Source organism: Lepidochelys kempii, chromosome 8 (genome assembly GCF_965140265.1).
Source record: "Lepidochelys kempii isolate rLepKem1 chromosome 8, rLepKem1.hap2, whole genome shotgun sequence".
In the NCBI taxonomy this organism is placed as follows: Eukaryota; Metazoa; Chordata; order Testudines; family Cheloniidae; genus Lepidochelys; species Lepidochelys kempii.
The window spans coordinates 81,363,165-81,378,821 of record NC_133263.1 but is presented as its reverse complement, the minus strand read 5'-3'; the positions used below and the strand labels follow the sequence as shown (position 1 = coordinate 81,378,821).

Genomic DNA, 15,657 nt, shown 5'->3' with positions numbered 1-15,657 from the left:
TAATTTAAAACAAAATAGGCTAGCTCATAATTACTCCTATTATAATGGACTAGATACTGCCTGGAATTAAACTGGCTCCTACTAAGGGGCAAAATGTTGGCCCTTATTAGAGTAGGGTAAGTCTGGAGCAACTCTGTCAGCTTCCAGCGCACTGCTTTTGAATTTATCCCATACTAACTAAGGTCAGAATCTGGTGTAAAGAATCCAGCATGGTAGGAGGTCACAGCAGAGGAAAATGGTTGTAGCCTCCCCTCTTCTGGGGAGCTGTAGAGGCCCGACATAACCCAAAATCATGGGTGCTGCTGACCAGGAAGGTATGGGACCAGGGTAAGTGAGGGAAGTACTTCCATCAGCCAGTCATGAAATAAAGCTACTCTTCCCACACTGGCAGGGAAATCAAGTAAGGCAAGGAGTGGTAACACCTCTTGCCCTCCTTGGAGTAAATCCCATTAGAACACAGGTTGGTACTGGGAACAGTGATGTACATTTCACTGCACGAGCCAAGTAAATCTGGCCTATCAGCTTTAAACTGAAGTTAAAAGATCTGTTTTATAAATGCTCAACATGTGCTTACGGATTACTAACCTCCCCCTTCCCCAGATCCTACCATGCGCAGATCAGGTTGTGTGCTACATCATGCTACATCTAATCCTGAGGCATCTTAAAGAGATACTCTACTCTCCTTTTTCTAGTTTCATAAACACTGGAAGGGAAAATTCTTTAACTCTTGAATCACCACAAAACATGATTTCTGTGATAGCTCACTAAGGCAAATCTCAAATGTATATTATTCTATGCAGTTATTTAGATCACCATGTTATTTAGATCATCCATCACCATGGCATCTAAGCACCAATATATTAAGCAACATGACTAGCGTCTGTTACATGTGATTCATTCGACAAGGAATTAATGTTGGACTGCATAATCCTACCTGAGATGTTTGAATCCTGAGGGTGTATAGTAGGATTACAATCCTGTAGCTTCAAAGTGATATTTATTGTTGTTGAAAATCATAAAGAAAGATTTTGGGGGGTGTGGGTGGCTGCTTTTTTCATTTTCGTAAATAAGAAGAGCATTCTGGCTGCTGTAAACATTGATTAATCTTCATGAATATTCCTTTTGCCACTGCCCCACTAACAGATTATGTTCTTCTCATAGTCCTAAGACTTTGGCAACATCATCTTGTGAATTTGTCATACTGTATTATATACTGTATTGTCAGAGGGTAGGTGTTGCAGAAAGGCACGTTGGCAAATTAATAGGCGCCACTCTTTTGTCCGAAGTAGTACTAAACCAATGTCCCAGCATTTTACTCAGTGGTTCGTGCTGCTAGGGGTGCTGTCCTTCTGATGACACACAAAACTCTGAGATCACACAGAACTTTTTGCATGACTGTAGCCCAGTATCCTGGCCAAATTCTGTTTTGGGTAATTATATTCTTATAATTATATTCTTCTTCAATTCCACCTCCAGTTTTAATTGAGTGAATTTTTCTTCACTTCCCCTCCTAGAAATTATTGAATAGTGTTGCTGGCACTCTTAACTAACTGCCCTGGAAATTAGCTGCATTCCATAGACTTTCTATAGAGTCTATGAAGCACTTTGGACCCTGAAAGATGAAAGACTCTCTATCTGTAAGGTATTATCATTGTTATTCAATCCCAATGTAGAGGAGGTTATCTGAGGTTGCCACCTGATGTATTCAAAAAAGGGGTTCAAAAGAATTAGATAAATTCATGGAGGAGAGGTCCATCAATACCTATTAGCCCAAATGGCTAGAGACACAACCCCATGTTCGGGATGTCTCTAAACCTCCAACTGCCAGAAGCTGGGACTGAACGACAAGGGATGGATCACTTGATAATTGTCCTATTCTGTTCATTCTCTCTGAAGCATCTGCAACTGGCCACTGTCAGAAGACAGGATACTGGGCTAGATGGACAATTGGTCTGACTCAGTATGGCCTTTTATGTATGTGAGGAGAAAAGAGGACTTTCCCCCCCCCCCCATTTTCCATCCTATAGAATCTGAGAGCCAGGCGGACAGTCTTCGATACTCTAGTTAACACTGACCAATGATGCATATATTTCATTGCAGTATCTCCAAGGCAACCCCATACCGGGCAGGGATAGAAAATGGTTTAGCTGAATTTCCTCAACACAGATAACATCCCTCAATTCTGAATCTACATGCTAAGAAATTTTTTCTCCTAGCCCTGCTCCCCTGTGAGCCAATGGTAATGAGAGTTACATCCATGAAACAAGGACAGAATAACAATCCTAACCTTTTTCCATAACATTCTGAATGTAAATTTATGGGGGTGACCCTAGTTATTCTCTGCCGCATCCAAAGGATGAGTGAATGGTGGGGAAAGTGCAGAACACAACAACTTTTGGTTATACCCTGTAACTGAAATGATACCGTACAAAAACTAGGAGTATCACAGTATCATTATTTAAAGACCTATTTGCTTTCACTGATCATTGCCAAATGTCTTTGTCCTACCTGTCATATCTGTTGGTAAGGAACCCTTGCTTGAATATTTTGGATAAGCTGCTCACTAATATTGTGCAATAATGGTTTTGGTCCTTCCAGTTGAAGGTGTGGTCCTAACTATTAGTCAGGAAAAACAAATGAAAAAGTTTGACTGAACACACTGACCTCATTACAAAACAAGCACTTCTTGACTAATAATACTGGCCTCTTCCTAAGAAATGATCTGATAAGAATCAAGCATGTATGACTTCTGTGGACACATACAGTCTGTAAACACCTGCATAAGTATTATTAAGGGCAAAATAGTTTTCTCATGTTCCCACAGTAAGTCTCAATTATTATATTCTGCTCATCCAATATGTGTAGGTCTTCCACTGAGATCACCAGGCAGTTCAAACGTATATGAAGGGAATAATATCAGAACTGAGATCCACTGTACAGATCTGAAATGGGAAATTTGACCATAGTCCTAAACAATATTTTTGGAAAGATGACATGTTTATATGATCTAAAATAAATATTGCCCAAGAGAGCAGTGGCCCAGTACACCCAAAGGTCTTTCTTATAGAGTCAAAAAGAAAAGGAGGACTTGTGGCACCTTAGAGACTAACCAATTTATTAGAGCATAAGCTTTCGTGAGCTACAGCTCACTTCCTCAGATGCATATCGTGGAAACTGCAGCAGGCTTTATATATACACAGAGAATATGAAACAATACCTATTCCCACCCCACTGTCCTGCTGGTAATAGCTTATCTAAAGTGATTTCCAGCACAAATCCAGGTTTTCTCACCCTCCACCCCCCCACACAAATTCACTCTCCTGCTGGTGATAGCCCATCCAAAGTGACAACTCTTTACACAGTGTGCATGACAATCAAGCTGGGCTATTTCCTGCACAAATCCAGGTTCTCACATCCCCCCCCACCCCCATACACACACAAACTCACTCTCCTGCTGGTAATAGCTCATCCAAACTGACCACTCACTTATAGAGTCAGTTACTGCTTGCCCAGAAGACAGATGAACCAAAAAGTTTAAAAGACATAATAGCCAAAGTAAGTCTCTGTTGACAAACAAAGGAAATTAAAGATGACTCAATACATGGTTTAGATGTATAACTCCATTTTATAAATCTCTATTCAACAAGAAACAAAGTGAAGAAAACTAGTTAATAATGATATAGAGCAGGTAAGGGTGTGTTTGGAAACTTGAAACATATAAATCAGCTGGCCAAGATAATATACTTCCTAGGGTGCTAAATGAATGAACAAATTAATTTTTGGTACCACTGACCAATATTTAGAAAAGGAATGGAAATATTTTAGAAGATTAGAGAAAAGTAAATATAGTCCCATACCAGTGATGCTATCAATTATGGCAGCATAAGTTTAATTTCTAATCATAGTGAAATAATGGAACAAATAATATGAGGGAAAAATAGCTTACTACACTCTAAAGGATATTGGAACCATGAACAGTGGGTAGCATGATTTTATAATGAACAGATCTTGACAGATAATGCTGGTTGATTTTAGACTTTTGGTAGAATTACACAATTCCAATGCAAGCATGTTAAAATTGATAGATATTTGGATTTTAGAAAAACACTTAATACAATGTCTCAGGAAAATTTCCTCTTTTTGTTAATTCAAATCAGCTTAAATGTAGAGCTGAGCAAATAATTTATTTCTAAGTTCACTGGCAAGTCTGAAAAATTGGGAGGAAAATGGTTTGGGTAGAACTGTATTAAAAAATTCAGAAAAAAATCTGTGAATTCAAAAAGTCCATTTGAGGTTTTACAAAATGTTTCTTTCAACCTGAAACATTTTGTTTCTGCATGATTTTAAAGGGCTAGATTCAGAAAATGGGGAGAAGCCGCCTTTTATAAGCTTTAGCGTTCACCTAGGATCTGGGAGACCTGTTTAATGTCTCTCTCAGCCTGATGTACAGAAGAGATTTTCCCTGGGAGCTCCCTGGGGGTAAATGAGTGCTCGTCTAATCAGCATGCTATGGGATATCCTTATGGTGAGCTCTCTCAGTCTCTCTAATAGTCTTTGGGACAGTGTGAGGAAGACTCCTTAGCCTTATGCTTAGGGCACCCACCTGGGAGCCCTGAGTTTGTCTCCCTACTCCTATGGCTGTTTAATTATTTATGATCAGTGGAACAACTTCAGCAGGAGGGAATGAGAGAGCCCTACCTATAGCCCAGTAGCTCCAGCATGCACCGACAATGTAGGAGAGCCCAGTTCAAATCCTTTCTCCCCATCAGCCAGAAAAAGAATTGAACCTGGGTCTCTCACATCCTAGGTGCGTACCCTAATTACTGGGCAATAGTTTACAAGGGAGTCTCCTCTGGCTGCCTTGTAAATGGCAGCTCAGTCCCCCCACCAAACAAAGTTTTGGCCAAAACTATTCAGCAAATTCCATGTCACATTTTCAAATAGTCTTGGTTTGCAAAAATTTCCCATGCTTTTTGGGCAATGCACTATTCAATAAAAAAATCACCCAGCTCTATTGGAATGTAAACATGGTGATGTGATTTGAAATCTGGCTGAAGGGAAAGCTAATCATAAATGGTTAAGTGTTGAATTGCGGGATGTGTCTAGAAGAGCACTACTATGATATCTAGTCATATTTAATATATTCATTAATGGTATAGAGGTGAGGGTAAGCAACATATTAATGAATTTGGAGATAATACTAAATTGGGAGGTGTTGTGAATGCCAATAATGATTGAAGAATTTGTACCAAAGAGATTTCAAACAGGGGCAGTACACAAGAAACTGAAATTCAGTTAGAAAAATATTAAAGCTAATACATCTGAGAAAATGTAATGCAGAATAAGGATATTGAATGGCTTCAAGAAACTAGGAAAACTGTAATATTAAGAGTGTAAGAAGTGGAAATGGAAAACAAATTAGACATGAAGTAAGCAATGAGTAATGACAGCAAAAAGGCTGCCTACCCAGAGGCACCACAGACAAGCCTGGTTATTGTCCCTCTCTTTATGTTTCTGATGTAACCACACCCCAAATATTGTGATACACTTCCTTATCAGAAATATGTTGGCAAACTGGAGGGAGTTTTCACAAGAGAACACAAATTACGGGGAAGTGGGAGATAACTAAAAGGAAAGGCATAATAAATCTTCAAATTCAAAGAGGGTCAGTATGCAGGAGGAAAACGGATTAGTGAGACTAGCAGATCGGAGTATAAATAGGAGTCAAGGAGAAAAATGATGAAAGTGAATACTTAAAATGTTTAAAATTTATATAAAAAACTCCTGACATTAAGAAATATTATATTGTGGAACAGTTTCCAAGTCTCACTTGGGACATTTAGAAACACCAGTTGGACAACACTGGGGAGGGGGGAGTGGATTCATACCCCAACGTGCTTTGCTGAGAGACTGTGGACAAAATCTCCCCAAGAAAAGAATCCTGCTTGGAATGGGTATCTATTTAGGATCCAGAGCCAAATGCCAAAGAGAAGGGCAGGGAGTGATAAAATGTTTCCTACCTTCTGCAATCCATCTGTCTGAGCCTCTCACACTGAACAGGCTCAGTAAGCACTTCTGCTCTGCCGCTACCCACTTGGAGCTTCTGCTGCAAAACAGGTAAAAGAAACAGGTAGGAAGGATTCCCTTGGATCCCAGGAACATTCCTCTGTTCAGGACCTGTTCCTGGCAGGTTGCTTGCTGGTTTGTTTCTAAAATGGCTTCTTCTTGTTGTTTTTTAACTCCTAATCCCCACTCTCCACTGACTAGCCACCTGAAGAAGTCACTTGCCAGCTAGGCTGATAAAATGGATAACAGGCTGGCTGAGCATATGTGCACCCCAAGTACCTGTTTGCCCATAACAAACATCTGATCACAGGTTGACACGCTGCTCTATTTACTCCCCAGCATGCTTGGCAACATGCCATTCTCCTCCCCACCCCCCAATGTAGAGACCAACAGGGTGGTGGGAAAGAAGGGGTAGAGTGGTTACTTAATAGAGGTGAATGTTCCATTACACTAGGGAACACTTCTGCACCAGCAGTGAGGTGACAAAATAAGGTGCATCTACCTTTGGCTTCTATACTTCTATGATAGAGTAGACAGAGCAATTCTACACTTCTGTCCTACCATGTCAGGTATTTTAATTTACTTGAATTATGACACTGACAGCTCACTATAAAATTCAAGATGGTGATAAGAATGAGCTTTAGACTGTTTTTCTTTCAGGGACTGTAGTAGTAATGGGCCCAGAGCCTGCCCTAACCCAATAACACACTCAATCTTTTTTTAAGAGTCTAAAAAATTTGGTTAACTTTTTTTTTTTGGTACATATATGTTTAGGACAGAAATGTAAATAAAAACTACCAAAATACCTCCCCTGGCCAAGTCCTGGAAAATGTGGAATACCAATGACTATTTATTTGTTTACATGTGCTTTGAAATCCATGGCATGTACAGCTTACAGTCTACAGTTCCAATCCTTCAACAATGTACATGTGGGAGTAGTACCAATGGCACTACTCATGTGAGTAAAGTTATTCATGTGCATAAGTGTTTGCAGGATGAGGGCTAAAAAACAAACAAGGCAGAGGGATGATTACAATATACAGGTAAAGTGACCAAGGTGGACGTTGGCCATGTTGGGTAATACAGTGAATTGATAAAGGAGGCAGCATGGGGGTATGTGTGTTTCATTTTTGTTTGTTTTTAGGGACACAGATTCATGTAAGTAAAGCGCTATCTTCTGAAATGTCCAGAAGTCCAATGCAGATTAACAAGATTCAGTTAGCTTTGCATATATTCTGGGTAAGCCAAACTGAATTTCCAAACCTTTTCCAATTCCTATCTCAGTAGGCTGTATCTGAATTACATTTCCAACTATTACATTTAATCTTGTGGTAAAAGTTGAATCCCAGAGCCTTTTACATCTGGTAACTAACAGACATGAGGAAGTAGACTGGCTCCACTTGTTCTAAAATCTAAAAACATCATTTGGCAGTAAAACCCAGAACAAGATCAGGCTTGTCTTTCCTGCACCCATGTTTTCCAGTTTGACTTTCTAAAACAAGGTCTCATAATCTATAAATAAGTGTTGTACTTTTTTTTTTTGTATGATCACATCTACAAAAATACTCTGGCTAATTCTAAATACTGAAAATAGTGTTTTGCCAACAATATATACAATTCACTTAGCTGATATGTGATCAAAGAACAATTTCTTAGTTGCAATATTTCTGTAGTAAGGATGGTCTTGTGATTAGGCAGAGCCCAGAAAGTCAGGAAACCAGAGTTCTACTTCTAACTCTGCCACTAACTTCCTGAGTAATCTTAGGGCCAAATTTAAAAAAAAAAAAACACCCTCTAATTTGGGCACTTGTGGTTACCAGTGACATCAATTAGGTATCTAAGATTGGGGACCAAAAATTGAAGGCCACATTTGAAAATTTGGGCTTTAACTGCTCTATGCCTCAGTTTGCCCATCTACAAAATGGGAGTATCTCATTTTATCCTGATTTTGAGACTAAATCCATTAGTGTTTGTAAAGTGCCTTCAGATTCTCAGATGGAAAGTGGAGTGAAAAAAGGCCTAAAAGATCTAGAAGAAAACTGAAATGTTGTATCTAATGTGACAGGGTCAGGCCAGATGGCTACAGGAGAGTAGATATATTAGTTCCAGGTTAAGTACATCCCTTTTCCCTTTTCAAGGTAACAGGGAAGGTTGGTTTTTTTTTTATTTTGTTTTTTTTTGTTTTTTTTTTAAACAGAAAAGAATTTTATTGTGTAACACTTGCAAAAAGTTACCAAGGAAAACAAAACAAACTATGCAACAAAACAACGCAAACAGAAGGTATAACACAGCAGCTTTCAGGAGGGAGAAGTTTTCAGGCTTGCCTGGGCCCAGAGCGGGGGGCTTCCTCGACACTCGTGGTCTTCCACATCCCTCGAGTTACCTAGTGCCATGCCCAGTGTCACCGATTATCCCTCTCCTGAGAGTGCCCGGCAAGATGGGCACGGCTGCGGGGTGGGCAGTTTGGGGCGGGGGGGGACACCCATGTATTATAGGACCCCTCCTAGATGACAGTAATGATGGTATCCACAGCGGCAATGGCTGGGGCTGGCGTCTCTCGCTCTTTCCCTCAATCAAAGGGTCAGACGGAGGGAACGGGATGGGGTCACCGAGCAGAGAACCCCGGACAGCGCCCACCGCTCCTCGAAGGCATCAAGGGAGTCGGTGGACGTCGCCCAGAGGAACTCCGCCCGGATACGTGATTGTACTGAGGATCGGAAAAAGGCCCTACAATCGCAGGACGCTTCATGAGCCAACCTCCCCTCTCTGGTTTTATAAATGGCTGTTTTAGCCAAGGCTAGGAGGAGGTTAACCAGGAGATCTTGCGATTTTGTGGGGCCACGGATGGGGAGTGTATAGATAAAAAGGTGAGGGGAGAAATGAAGCCAAAAGCGCAATAGAATATTTGTGAGGAGCCGGAAAAGGGGCTGCAATCTGGCACACTCTAGATATACGTGCGCCAGGGTTTCCCTCACATTACAAAAAGGGCAAGTATCCGGGATGGGGGTGAACCGTGTCAGAAACACGCCCGTGCTCAGAGCTCCATGAAGGAGTCGCCAACTGATGTCCCCGACGGGCCTCGGGACCAAGGTGGAATACAGGCTGGCCCACCGAGGTTGCTCACCCTCCAAAGGTGGCAGGAGGTCCCGCCACTTTGTATCGGGGCGGGACACCAGGGTATGGGCGTGAAGGGTGTGAAGTGAGAGTGTGTATAAATATTTCCATGGTGCGATTTGAAAACTGACCGGCTGCAGTTCATGCAGCCGGCTTGCAGTGAAAGGGTGAGGGGTTTGTTGGGATCGGCAGGGTAGGGGCCCAATGGAAAGGTCCGGTGGGCCTGGGGTAGAGGGTGGGCGGGGTGCGCCCTCGTGCAAGGCTCGGTTGACATAAGCCCGAGCAGCGGGGGTCAAGGCGGCCTTCACCTCCTGAAGTACCCGCCGGGGGGTACGAGGGCTGGAGAGCCCCATGCACCGAGCAAGCATCAGGGGATCCAGCCAGTCTCTCCGGTCGTAGTCCAGGAGGTCTCCGACCCTCGTGACTTCCGCCAGGACCAACCTCTGGTGCACCGAGCGGGACTCCGCCACCTGTACACGGAGCTGGGGATTGTGTAGCAGGGGCTTCGTGAGGAGATCTGCTCCCACGGTGGCCGCCACGGACCTGGTCGTTAGAAACAGTTTCCAGGTCCGGAGGAGGTCCTGGTAGAAGACAGGCAGCCTGGAGAGGTCTCGCGGAAAACCTCTTGGATAAAGATAAAAGAGCTGCCGGTCGTATCGGAGCCCTTGGAAGCGGCGCAGGAAGGCATGCGCCAATATGCTCCACGTCGAACTACCTGCACTATAAAGGAGCCTCTGCAGAGCCTGGAGGCGGAAAACGCGGACCTGAGTGTACAGATACTTCAGGCCCTGCCCTCCTTCCTTCAGGGGTAAATGAAGAACTCCAACAGGGGCCCAGTGCATTCCTGACCAAAAGAACTCTAGAATCAATCTCCTGAGGTGGGTCAGGAAACCCGGGGCCGGGGCCAGGGTGTTGAGCCGGTACCAGAGCATGGACAGGACTAGTTGGTTAAGCACCAGTGCTCTCCCTCGGAGGGAGAGACATCGGAGTAGCCTCGTCCATTTCCGGATCCGCTCTTATCACCCCGCCCTCTAAATTTTGCCAGTTCTCCAGCGGGGAAGGGTACGTGGTGGAAAGGTAAATGCCGAGATAGAGCAGTGGACACGCACTCCACCGGATGGTCTGAAGCGCGGGTGGGAGGGAGCTTACCTGCCGCCAGTCCCCCACCGCCAAGCCAGAGCTCTTGACCCAGTTGACTCGGGCGGAGGAGGCTGCCAAATAGATGGCCTGGCATGCCTCCACTCACGCCAAGTCGCCCGGGTCCTGGACTACGAGGAGTACGTCATCAGCGTATGCCGACAGGACCAGCTGCAGCTCCAGCTCCCGCAGCACCAACCCTGTCAACCTCCTGTGGAGGAGACAGAGGAAAGGCTCGATCGCCAGAGCGTACAGCTGGCCCGAGAGGGGGCACCCCTGCCACACTCCTCGCCCGAAGCTGACCGGTTCAGTCAGGGTCCAGTTGAGCCTAACCAAACACTCCGCAGAGGCATACAGTACCCGGAGAAAACTCACAAACTGAGGTCCGAATCCAAACGCCTGCAGAGTGCTCAGGAGGTACCCATGGTCTACTCTATCGAATGCCTTCTCCTGATCAAGAGACAGGAGGGCGAACGACAGACCATCTCTCCGCCCGAATTCCAAAAGGTCCCGGACTAGAAATAGGTTGTCAAAAATGCTGCGACCCGGGACAGTATAGGTCTGGTCTGGGTGGATCACGTCCGCCATCACGGACCCTAGCCGCAGCGAGATTGCTTTCTTGTAATCCGTACTAAGGAGTGATACGGGACGCCAGTTTCGTAAATCGCAGAGGTCCCCCTTCTTTGGCAACAAGGGGAGTACCGCTCACCTGCACGACAGAGGGAGGACCCCGCTCTGCAAGGACTCAGCCCAGACAGTGACTAGGTCTGGGCCGAGAATGTCCCAGAACGCGCGGTAAAACTCCACGGTCAGCCCGTCCATGTCCAGAGATTTATTGGTGGGCATGCGACGGAGGGCTTCCGAGAACTCAGCCAGGGTGAGAGGCAGCTCTAGCCGGTCTCGGTCGCCCACGCTGACTGTGGGGAGTTCCTCCCAGAGCACCCCGCAAGTGCCAGGATTAGTTGGATCCGGGGAGAAAAGGTTTGTGTAGAAGTCACGGGCCCTCCCACACATCTCTTCCGGATCCATGAGGGGGGTGCCATCTTCTGCTAGAAGGCAGGTGACGTGTTTCTTGGCCCCCCTCGTTTTTTCCAGGGCATAGAAGAAGCGGGAGCGCGGTCCATCTCCTGAAGGAGACGGATGTGGGACCAAACGAAGGCACCTCGGGCCCGGTAGTCCTCGAGGGCCCGGAGCTCCTCCCGCTTCTCCCGGCACGCTCCGCAGAGGGACGGGTCCTCGGGGCTGGCGGCCAGGCGCCTCTCCATCTCTAAGACCTCCCGTTCCAACTGCTCTATCGCCGCATTTCTCCGTCGGCTGGTGCCCCGGGTGTAGTCACAGCAGAAGAGCTTGGCGCGCACCTTCCTTAGATCCCACCATTGCCGCACCGAGGGAAAGGCACGCCGCTGCTCTTGCCAGGCCAGCCAAAACTCCCGGAAGGACGTCACGAAGCTCTCGTCCTCCAACAGGCTGTTGTTAAAGTGCCAATCGGCCGGCCCCGGTCTCTCTGCACAGAGGGAGACCGTTATGGTGGCTAAATGATGGTCGGAGAATGGGGCCGGCCGAATGGTGGAGAAGAGGGCCTGTGAAAGATGGAAACGGGATAAGTAAATACGGTCCAACCGAGAGTGGTGTGACCGATGGGCCTCCACCCGGACAAAGGTGAACGTGGAAGTGTCATCTGGGTGATGGTCACGTCAGACGTCCACTAGGGAGTGATGTTCGACTATTCCTCGGAGAATGTTCGCGGCGGCTAGGCTCGGCTCAGCCCCTAAGCGGTCTTGTTCCTCGAGGGTGGTGTTAAAGTCCCCTCCCAGGACCAGGCACTCATGCGAATCTAAGAGAAAGTCCGAGAAAGTCGGACACCTGCTGATAGAATTGTGGCCGCTTTGGGCTCGTTTGCGGGGCATAGATGTTAACAAGGTTGACCAGGAGCCCCTCCATACAGACTCGAAGGTGCAGCAGGTGGCCCGGCACGGCCTCAGTGACCCCTAGCACCTCGGGCCGTAGGGTGGGGGAGAACAGGGTCGCCACTCCAGCTTGCCAAGTCATGAACTGGCTAAAGTATACCCCATCCCCCCACTCCAGCCACCACCTGTCCTCAACGGTCGGGTCCGTATGGGTCTCCTGCAGGAAAGCTACAGAGTACCCCCCTTCCCGAAGGTAAGAGAGCACCTGGGACCTGCGGAGAGTCATCCTACAGCCCCTGGTGTTCAAGGTTGCAATAATGAGAGGCGTCATGCGGAGGGCTGGCGGGGTGGGGGTTTCTTATTGGTGGGGGTGTTCGTGGCCCCCGGCGGGTTGCACAGCAACCCGTGACCCATCCCGTGGATGAGTAGATCTTTTCGGAAGCCGCGGGCCCACTCGTAGGCCGCAGCACTGCGCTTTCCTTGCCCCCTGCCCTCCTGTATAAGGGCCCTTGTGGCCTGGAGGATTTGGTCAAAGTCCCCCCATAGCTGAAAAGCCAGCTGTACCCTATTGCGGGCGCCACAGGTGTGTTCTAGGAACTTCCGTAGTCCATGCCGCAGCTCATGGGGGGGTGGGTTATGATTTCCGGGGTGTTCCCTGGTGGGGCTCTTAATGCAGCCTCGTGGTCCGCTAAGGTGGGTAGGCAGGGTGCGGACCACCAGCGGGGCGTCTGACAGGCTGGGGTTATTAAATCCATTTCACGCCTTGGGGTGGAAGGGGATGGCGGGGGAAAAATTGCAACTCCTAATGGGTCGCAACTAGAAAGTGCAAAGGCTGCTCCCTGGGAGGAATCTGCGGAAGGCGGGAAAGAAATAACCCCAGGGGTGGCAATAGCATTACAGGAGGAGGTGAATTGGGCAGGGACAGGGGTGGGGGCAGGGGCAGAGGTAAGGCTCTGGGCTTCAGGAGGCGAACAGCTAAAAGAAGGTGCCTCCTGAGCAGAGTCGAGGGTTAAAGGGTAAGGGAGGGGGCTCCCAGTGACGCTAGGCGCTGGCTCCGTGGTGGTCTTGGCGGCCATGGCATCAGGTGGTGGACCACCTTCTGCGGGGCGCTCGCCCGGGAAGGCAATTAGGGGGAGGGAGCATGGGGAAAGGGGCTGGGGTGAGGTTACCCAGATCGAGGCCAGCCGGCAGTAGATCATCCTCTCCCTGGGTGACCGGGGTCAAATCTAGGGCCTCAATCTCTGCATACACGGAGGAGAGGCCAACTCCTGCTACTCCCGGGGTCTCTCCTCTAGGGCCCGCCTCAACGGTCCCCTCGGGGTTCGCGGGCGGTTCGGGTGGTATCCGGGCAGAAGGAGCTTCCTCAGGGGTCTCGGAGGGGAGAGTCTCTCGTGGAGGGGGGATTCTGCCCTCCAATGCCAGTCTGTCTTCCCCTCCCGACACCAGCGGATGGATCTCACTCGTGGCCGTAGCGGAAGGCTCAATATCAGTGCCTCCCTTCCTGGTCTTCTGGGGGGCTTCCTAATCGGATGGGTGCAGTGGAGCTCGAGCCTTCCTCTTGCCTCGCTTCCCCTGGACTAGGGTCCAGCCCTCCATAGCGTCGTCTGGGGGTTGGTTAGCAGGGGTCGTGTGGGGGGCGGAGGCGATGGTTCAAGGGTTCGGGGGGGTAACAGTGAGGCAGCATGAGGGGCGGGGGGTTCTGCTTGGGGCGGGCCCTCTCCTATACCCGGTAATAGCAAGGGTGAGACTCCCTTGCTCGCCTGGGCGTTGTAGGGGAGCTGTTTCTTGGGCCCGGATGGGAGCAGCGGTGGATCGAGTAGGAGGAGGGTTGATTTCAGGTGCCGGGCGGCCAGGGGCGTCGGCAACGACGGGGCCGATGTCCTGCCAGGTCTCGGGGGTCTCGGGTGCCCCTCCCCCCTGGGCCAAAGGGCAGTCTCTGCGGACATGCCCCGCTGAGCGGCAGAGGTAGCACCGGGCCTCTCCGGTGGAGTAAAACACCCGATAGCGGGCTCCTTGGTAAGGGACTAGGAAGGACCCCTCGAGCGCCACTCCGTCACGCACCGCCGGCGGCGGTAGAAGCTGCACTTGCCGGCGGAACGAAAGGACGTGACGGAGGGTGGGGTCCTTGCAGCCCAACGGGAGAGGGCTGATGACAGAAACAAGTTTCCCCAGGGTGGAAAGAGCAGGTAACAGGGCAGCATTGGGTAAAAAGGGAGGAACGGAGGTGAGGACGAGGCGAACGCCCAGGTCTTCTAGCGGCTTTAGGGGGACAAACACCCCCCCCACCGCCAGGCCCCTCTCCACCGCCTCCTGGGCGGCAGCCTCCGAAGGTAAGAAAAAAATGACCTTCCCATACATTTTGGAGGCCGCCACAATAGCCGTGGGTCCTACCACCTTTGCCAGTGCCTGCACGTATGTCTCCACGTGGGGCGAGGCGGGCACCAGGAGGCAACGGACACCGTGCCTCCTGGTCAAGGTGGGGAAGGGGCCCCGGCCGCTGGTGATGGTAGCGGAGGCAGTGGGTGGGCGAGATGACGAGGCGGCAGGCAGGGGGGAGCCCGCTGCCGCCCGGGCATACGCCCCGGGGGCCGGGAGAGGGACGTTCGCAGAGCTGGTAGGGGGAACAGCAGGGAGGGATGCCATGGTCGATGACAAGGCCACAGCGGTGGGGGCAGCCCCTGCCATGGAGGGCCTAGTGGTTTTAGCGGGGCCCTTTCCTTTCTTCCCGCCCTGGCCTTTCCGGCCAACTGGGGGGGGTTCCTAGAATCTGGGGGGGGCGGTGGATGTAGCAGTGGCAGTAATCGCCCCGGTGCCTCCTGCTGCCGGTGCCCCAGCGTGGGCGGTGGCAGGTGTTTTGACAGTGGTGGGGGGCGGGGGCTTGGCGGTTGGGCAGGAGGGTAGGTGGGGGAGGGACAACTGATATTGTTAGAGGGCCCTCGCCCCTCTCATTCCCCGCTATTGTGAGCAGGGAGAGATGGGGAGACACCGGAAGGAGGAGGGGGGAGGGGGAAGCAGATTAACCGCTCCTCCCTGCTGGGCTGCAGGCCGGGGGGTACCAAATGGGTTGGACTGGAAGGGGGGGGAAACAGAAATCGGGGTCCGGTGATAGGGGCAAGCTGTGGGGTAAACAGTCCAGGGGGGTGGGGGTGGACTCACGCACGTTTGTCCAAAGAGTCTCGTCTGGTCGGCTGTTATGTCCAGTCCGAAAGGCAAAGTTCAAAGCAAACAGCTGGATCCGAAGGCAGATGGCAGGTTGCCAGCAGGGACGGATGGTGGGGGGCCTTGATAGTTGTAATAATGTTGGGGGGGGCACCGATGGATCGGGGGGCAGCTCCGTGCCACACCCCCTGTGCCGCCACTAACGCAATTAAACCACAGTCAAACTCCCCCCCACGAAAGTATAATTTAAAAAATTACTCAGTCTTACGGCCGC

At 49.2% G+C, this 15,657-nt stretch overlaps 1 long non-coding RNA gene across 2 annotated transcripts in view; it reads left to right on the top strand.

Moving 5' to 3' along the window:
- The window catches only part of LOC140916573 (uncharacterized), a 207,787-nt gene that overhangs the window by 62,556 nt on the left and 129,574 nt on the right, over window positions 1–15,657 (top strand). The gene's annotated exons all lie outside the window — the stretch shown is intronic.